Source organism: Lepidothrix coronata, unplaced genomic scaffold, assembly GCF_001604755.1.
Source record: "Lepidothrix coronata isolate B3197 unplaced genomic scaffold, Lepidothrix_coronata-1.0 Scaffold72, whole genome shotgun sequence".
Classification (NCBI taxonomy): Eukaryota; Metazoa; Chordata; class Aves; order Passeriformes; family Pipridae; genus Lepidothrix; species Lepidothrix coronata.
In genome coordinates, this window is record NW_016690252.1 from 4,127,745 (window position 1) to 4,135,172 (window position 7,428).

A 7,428-nucleotide genomic window follows, 5' to 3' on the forward strand; every position below is an offset into this window, starting at 1 on the left:
AGAAGAGAAGAGAAGAGAAGAGAAGAGAAGAGAAGAGAAGAGAAGAGAAGAGAAGAGAAGAGAAGAGAAGAGAAGAGAGAGAAGAGAAAGAGTGTGACAAGGCATTAGGCTGGTGAAAATTCTGACAGCAAAACAGGTAGAGGTTGGATCGTATCAAACACCTTTCAGAAGCATCTCCTTACATCATCATGGCACTGCCATGGTTGCTGTCGACAGATGGCATGGTGTAACCTCTCTGTAATAATCATATAGCTTTCTAAAACTGTTCCTTTTATTATCTGTCCTAAGCTCATCTATTTTTAACTGCTGAGATTTATTATAAATGGAATAGCACAGCTTATAAGGTCGGGTAACCCTTGATTACAGCTACTGTAAATCAACCTAGATTCATTTTAATGAGACACATCATTCTTTCTTTTTTTTTTTTTTTTTTTAAATTTTAAAGAGTTTCTCAAAGAACAAACTTTTCCATTGATTGTGTGTGATCATTTTTTGGTTTCTTTTTCTCTCAGATTCAATTAAAAAAAATTTCACATCTTATTTCCAGAAACATTGAAAATTTTAGTTCTGCTCTTTTTATTTGGGCTTGGTTGGTTTGTTTGTTTGTTTGTAGCAGAACCATGGGAAGTCTAACAGAGCTGTGGCTGTTAAAAATGAAAGTATACGTGAAACAGCAGAGAACATCCTCTGAGAGCTCTATAATTCAACAAGTTTGGGATACACAGGTTGTGTTATATAAATATGGATTAGATGCTGAAAGCATTTTAAACATTTTGGTTGAACTTTAAATAGTTTTACTCTCCATTGATTCATAAAAATCCCACCCAGCAATGGGTTAGGTATCTCACACTGTAGATGTTAGCTGAACTGGAGTTTCTCAAAACACACATACCTAGAGAGAATATTGCCCAAGCACTCTCCATGTAACTCCCGGTTGGATTCTGACAAAAGATCTGAGGCTTAGACTGGCACTATATCTGCTCTTAAATTCCATGGAAAAATCCATCACTCACTTTCCAGCACAGATCTAGTTGAGACACTGACTACTGGAATAGCAAAACTGGACACAGGCTTAACACCAGGAGTCCACATTTAGACAGAGTCTTTATTACTGACTGGTAGGACTGTGTCTGCTTGCTTAAGCTGTCTTTGGTCCTATGCTACAGTTTTGGCTAAAAAATAAGCCTGTGTCAACCAAAGGGACAAACAGTAACTGATCTATCATTTCGTATCCATCCTTTTGAGAGATGGCATTGCTGGATTGAACTCCCCGGATTGCTGCAGTCCATTTCTGATGTCTGCAGTTAAATGAAAACTACTGACAGAGTAAGGAAAGAGTGCCCGCCTCTTTCTCTCCCCATTAATGCCATCTTCTGTTTATCTGTATGCAGAAAACTCAACATTTGAAAATATGTGTGATTAGATGGCATGTGTATTCCTTTAAGAGAGTTTATTTCTTAGCAAGGTTTCTGAAGAGTCTATTTCTTTTAATTTTTCATAAAGTGTAGCTTATGAAAAATTTAAATGAAATCATTTAGTAGTGATTGCTCCATAAACACAACATGAACTCCTTTAAAATTCCAATTATATAGGAGCTCACCTTTTTAAGTGGTTCTGAATGAAAATAGCTAAGTGCAACCACATTCCTTTCAGATGGATGGGGTGTAAAACCAAAGGCTTGAAAATTTTTGACCATTAGAAATCTATGCCTTTTTTCCCCCCACCTCATGCAAGTACAGCATGTGTAGCCAGATGATCTGGCTAAATTCCAAATGGAATAATTACATTATATCTACTTAAAATGCTCCCTTCAGTTTCAGTTGCAGGCAACATTCTTCTTCCTTCCCTCCCCTCTGACGATGTGCTTCTCTGCTGCCCACTGTTAAACAGCTGGCATGTTTCACCACAGAGTTAGTGGCATTTTGCTAGTTGTTAAAATAAGAATATACTAGCTTTTACAGAGTTAGAGGACAGTATAGGAGAGAGACTGACTACTTTACGGACTGCTGATAGACAGATACAAAGGTATAGTATCATGGTCAGTATGAGGTGTATGTAGAGAGTTGTACATTAAAATGTTTCCACTGAGTCAACAAAGTTCTGTTAATTTATACCCTTTAGAAGATAATTTTGAGTTGAGTAGATTCAAGAACATTGGCCAGATCCTGATCTTTATGAAGCATAGATTGGAACCAATTCCATCAAGGTAAACCAGTTTAATAGATGGCAAATATGACCAAAAGCAGAAACTTTGACTTCATTACCTTCAGGGCGAAGACTCTACTCTTTAACTTTAGGCATATAACTTGTTTTTTCTTTTTGCCTGAACAGAGAAGCTAATTTCAATTTTTGTATGAAAGCCAAACCCACCTTAATAGCATTGAACATCTCAAATAAGAAGTGCTGTGCTTTTAAAAACAAACTTGCAGCAAAGTTTCACCATAAATATTTCTGAATTTGAACACAAATTCGGGCTTTCTATTGGAATGGCAGTGTACTCAGTAACACATCTTTTATCATGCTTTTTGAGCACATTCTCTGTTCCTGAGAATAATTGCCCTTTTACTAACATGTATATAAAGAAAAAATGCTTGTCAAATTTCTTGTACTAAACCAAAAAAAAGGAGATAAATAATGCTTTCTCAGATTTAGAAAACATAGTGGCAAACACATTTTTCTATTACTCAACAAGCCTGATTTTTTAACATATATTTCTATCTGTAGCATAAGTGTGCTACCTCTTGCTCCTCACAGACTGGGAGGATAATTCATTCCTCCTCCCTTTACAGTGTCCCTTTACATATTTTTAGGCAGATATTTTATGTCTCTCCTCAATCTCCTTTTTACCAGAATGAACATGACCAACTCTGTTAACCTTTCCTCAAACTGACAGCATTATTTTCCAGTCCTTTTTATGATTCTCTTTCTTTTTTCTGAATCCATTCCAATCAGTCATTCTTTTTGAAATATAGAGCATAATATTCCAGTGTGGCATTGGCTTCCTAGAAAACAGAGAGGGAGAAAGAGAGAGAAAGAGGAACACGTCAACATTTGCAAGTTCAAAAGTGAAGTTCATTGCAATTTAACTGCATATGCTCAATGTGTCCGAAAAGTTACAGGTCTTATCGCTTATGAAAATAAAACAAAATTATTTAAAACAGTGTGGTGGCAAGTAGCAATGATTATGCAAATGGGTTCAAAATATATAGATACATTTTAACTATGTCACTTTCTTTTTTCACTAACAGCACATGTTTTGATCTTGCAAAGCCTCACATAGTCAACCAAGTAGCTATATTCATCTTCCTGGGATTGTATCATCCACCATGTGAGAAAGACTGTGAATGTTCCTGGACCAATATAATATGCAAGACAATGCTGTAATGAAAATCTTATTTTCCTAGTATTCTCCTGATGAATTTTTGCTGTAACGCTCCATACACAGTATTCCCTGAACTTGTATTTGCATAGTGTAGTCGTGCTTTTACCTCTTATTTATCTTTAAAAAATTTTCTTTTCATTGATTTAATGTCAATCCTCCATATATCAAGATTGTACTGTATTTTCTTATTGGCTGAGATTCTTGGAAGATATTAATTATCTCTAGAGAAAGTTAATGCATTCTGTTCCCCAAGTTGCTAGCCAAGGCACAGGACCTCAGGGAAGTTGCCTGTGAACTTCACACTGTTTGACAGCAAGTGTCAGACACAGTCAAGTTGGGTCCACAATTCTAGGCACAGATTAGATAATTATCTGGGCAAATGTCAAACGATAACTCTGTGTGTACATAATTATTCAATCTGCACATGTAACCCTCTTAATGCTTGCAAATTAGGCATTGCAACTTCATCTACAAGTTAGTTGAATGTGTTTTCACACTCATCTAGCTAAAAAGTCAGGCATACAAACTGTAATAATTATGCTATTGCTATGATTCTACCCTTGCTTGTAAGAGTCTAGATTGCACATTTTCATTCAATGACAATTCTCACAAAATGCAGAAAAGTCTTTTAAGTTTGAGTAGAATCAGGTGCTCGGTTTTTAGTTTCATTATCTGAATTTTAGAAGCACTATGGAAACAGCAAGCAGAATCCTGTTTAAGATGTGATTGAAACCATCATCTGTTAAACTATTTGTTTCTTTCTGCATTGTCTGGCTTAAGCCAGAAGAAAATTAAAATATATATTTATGCTATGTGCTGAGCTTTAAGTTATTAAGCCCTCGAAATCAATGTATTCATACTTTTTTCTTTGCTTTCTGTAATCCTCTCTGCTGGACCTATGAAAATAGACTAGAACATTTCAGCTTCTGTTTACACTTGTAATCCCCTTCTCATTCTCATTCAGAGCACTCATAGACTTGCTGATGGAAAGCCCATTGAAATCCACAGAAAAGATTTCCTTTGGCACCTGTGATCACTGGATCAGGACATATGTTCCCCAGACTGTCAGGGATTCATTCTGCTTCTTCTCCTGAAAGATAGAAAAATAGTTTTGTATTTGCTTTTGGGGCAGTGAAGAGGATTCCCATGCATTTGAGATGTAACGCTAATTAATGTAGTATCAAAGAAGATGAATTTGCTGACCTGTAGTTCCACTGATATGCTTCCTTCAAATCTGAGAATGTAACTGCCCTTTCCCAGTTCATTTGGACTTTCTTCATGAGTTCTCAAAAATAGATCCTAAAGTTTCCTTTGCACTTCTTTGGGAAGACACTTTAACAGTGTAGATTAAATTTTATCAGCCCTTGCTGATTTGACAATGTTCAGGTTATCCCACTGTTCTTTAACCCGGGTTATCCCAATTCTGCCTTGTGGTCTCTTTCTTCCTTTGTTAACTATCACTGCCTTTTCATTGACAGCTAAAACATCAAACCCATCAAGCATTTCAGAATTCTCCTTAATATCCATTATCCGCTTCTTCTCCTTCTGCTAAGTAGGAGACTTAACATTTTCTTTTGTTCATGCTTCATTTCTTAGACTCTTGGAAAACTTTTCCTTGGTCCATTTTACTTCCTTTGCTAATAGCACCTCATTTTGTGCCTTTGACTTTCTGACTTCTGCTCTTACATGTCCTTACTTTTCTCCTATAAGGGACCCACAGTCAGAGACTGTGAACCAATTTCCAGTGCGCTGTTTCACATTTGAATGGAATGTTAAATATTTAAACAGTAAAGTTCTTCTTGTGGTTGTTAAATCAGTATTAAGTGATAGTCAGAGTGAGTATTCAGGGAATAGAAGGGTCTTCTGACTCACTATCTCAGGTAAATTGCATTGGTACGGAAAAGCTTTTAAAAATGAAGATATTGTACTTAATTGAAGATGTTCATATTTTTCTCTTTTCTCTAAAGGCAGATTTAGTGCCAGTTTTTCTGATCTTTGACAAATAAGCAAGTAATTCATTTTAGTTTATTTTTTGATTAAAATAATATGATTGAAAACAACTTATGAATAAATATTCTTTTTTTCTTTCTCACCATTGTTAATTAGATTTTTTACAGCTTCTGTTGAGATACTGAAACATTCAAAAAATTGAGAAGAAATACAATTTGGAGAGATTTTGGCTGCCAAAAAAATGTTTTGATTTCCTCTTCAGGGAGAGAGATAAAATGTTATGTGCTTTTTTAGGGCTATACTTATATTTAAAATCCTAGTTTGTTTTTGGGTTTTGTTTTTTTTTTTTTCCCTGCAGAACAGTACTTAAATAAAAAGATCTTTTTCTGCTAAAAAAAAAAATAAATTGAAATTTGGAAAAAGCCAACAAACAAAAAAGCACAACCAAAACAGATCCCCAGCATTCTACAAGGAAATAAGTAATTTTTGCTTCAAAGTCCTGGCTTGCAGGCCTTTGAAAATCAAGAGAAGTGAGTGCCACAACCTTTTCTTTTCAGATTACTCTTTGGCTAGAAATGCTTAACCTGAGACAATAGTACCTGCTTTTGCTTTCTGTGTTTCCACACCTCTAGAAACAAGTATAGAGGTGTAGATAGTTGGGAGAGATGGATAATTTCCATCCTCTTGCTGGAATCATCTTCATCTTATTTTCACCAATTCTTTGTGGTCTGATGTATCTTACTAGAGAAAATCAGTTTGTGTTTTCTGGTGGTTACTGAGATAGAAAAAGACATTCAACCCTTTATCAATATACACTGGTGACTATCACACCTCTGCTCTCAAAATCCAAACCAGCAGAGGTGGACACTGTAGTGAAAGTCTTTGAGTGTGACACTCTGTGGTTGCACTTGCAGGAATGTAAACTTCTTTTGGGCTGCATGGATGCTCACACAACACAGAACCAGATGTTTCCCTCCATTACTCTAGATCTAGAAGACTTTAGAGATGTCTCCAATGCAAAAGCAGTAGATGAAACAGGTGGGTTTTGTTGCCTCAAGTAAGGCAGCCACTGTCACATAAGGATTGGTGTGCACATTCCACCAGATTTGTAATGATGTTTAAATGCCTAAGGGTATAAATACATGACTGACTGTCTAAAAGTGTCTGAGTAGGTTAAATATTCAATTTGTCTTAAAAGAAGTTTATCTAAAAATCTCACAAAGCTTCTAATTTTTTAATCAATATCATATCAATTATATTTACATTATCATACACAGTAAAAGGGGGTAATTTGTCTCTCAGGAAGGCTGAGGAAAGAACGGAGCATCCCAAAAGGTATTTACAAGAGAATAAAGTGTATAACAGTCTTTACTTGCACATTTAAAGTCAGAATCCACTGCTTTTTCTCAAATGACTTCCAATTTTGAAGTTAACAATTACTCACACAACCATCCTATATCTTCTGCATTAAATGATCTTTGTTATGTTCATCTCTGGATAGAAATCTATTGCTCCTGACTTCATAGGCTAAGTTGGTTTTCCTTCTACATTCAGAGCAGGGCTGAGTTTCAGGTTGAAGAAAAGAATTACAACATTCTGGATGCTGCAGCTATGTTTTACAATGTGTTCTCTTTTTCTCACCTTTTAGTTTTCCTCCTCTAGATCTGTTTTTACTTTGTTTTTCTTTCTCTTCCAGACAGTAAAAGAATTGACGAGACTAAGAATTTCCCCTCAGCAATGGCTACAATTCTGCTGTGCTTGTCAAAATCCGTGTGACCACTGAATACTGCCAAAGGGGGTCCAGAGTTTTATTTCTGTATAATTTATTGGTGATGTGACTCTGTCAAGTGAAAGCTCATATTGCACTTTGCAGAGTTAAAGCTGCATATTTTGAACAAAATATTAACAAGGTTTTGTTTTTCTACATTATGGATGTGCAAAAGATGGAGGAAAAATAGATGACCTGAATGTCATTAAAGGAAAAGAAAACTCAAAGAAACAAGAAGGAAAGAGAAAGGGAAAGGGAAAGAGGAGGAAAGGGAAAGGGAAAGGGAAAGGGAAAGGGAAAGGGAAAGGGAAAGGGAAAGGGAAAGGGA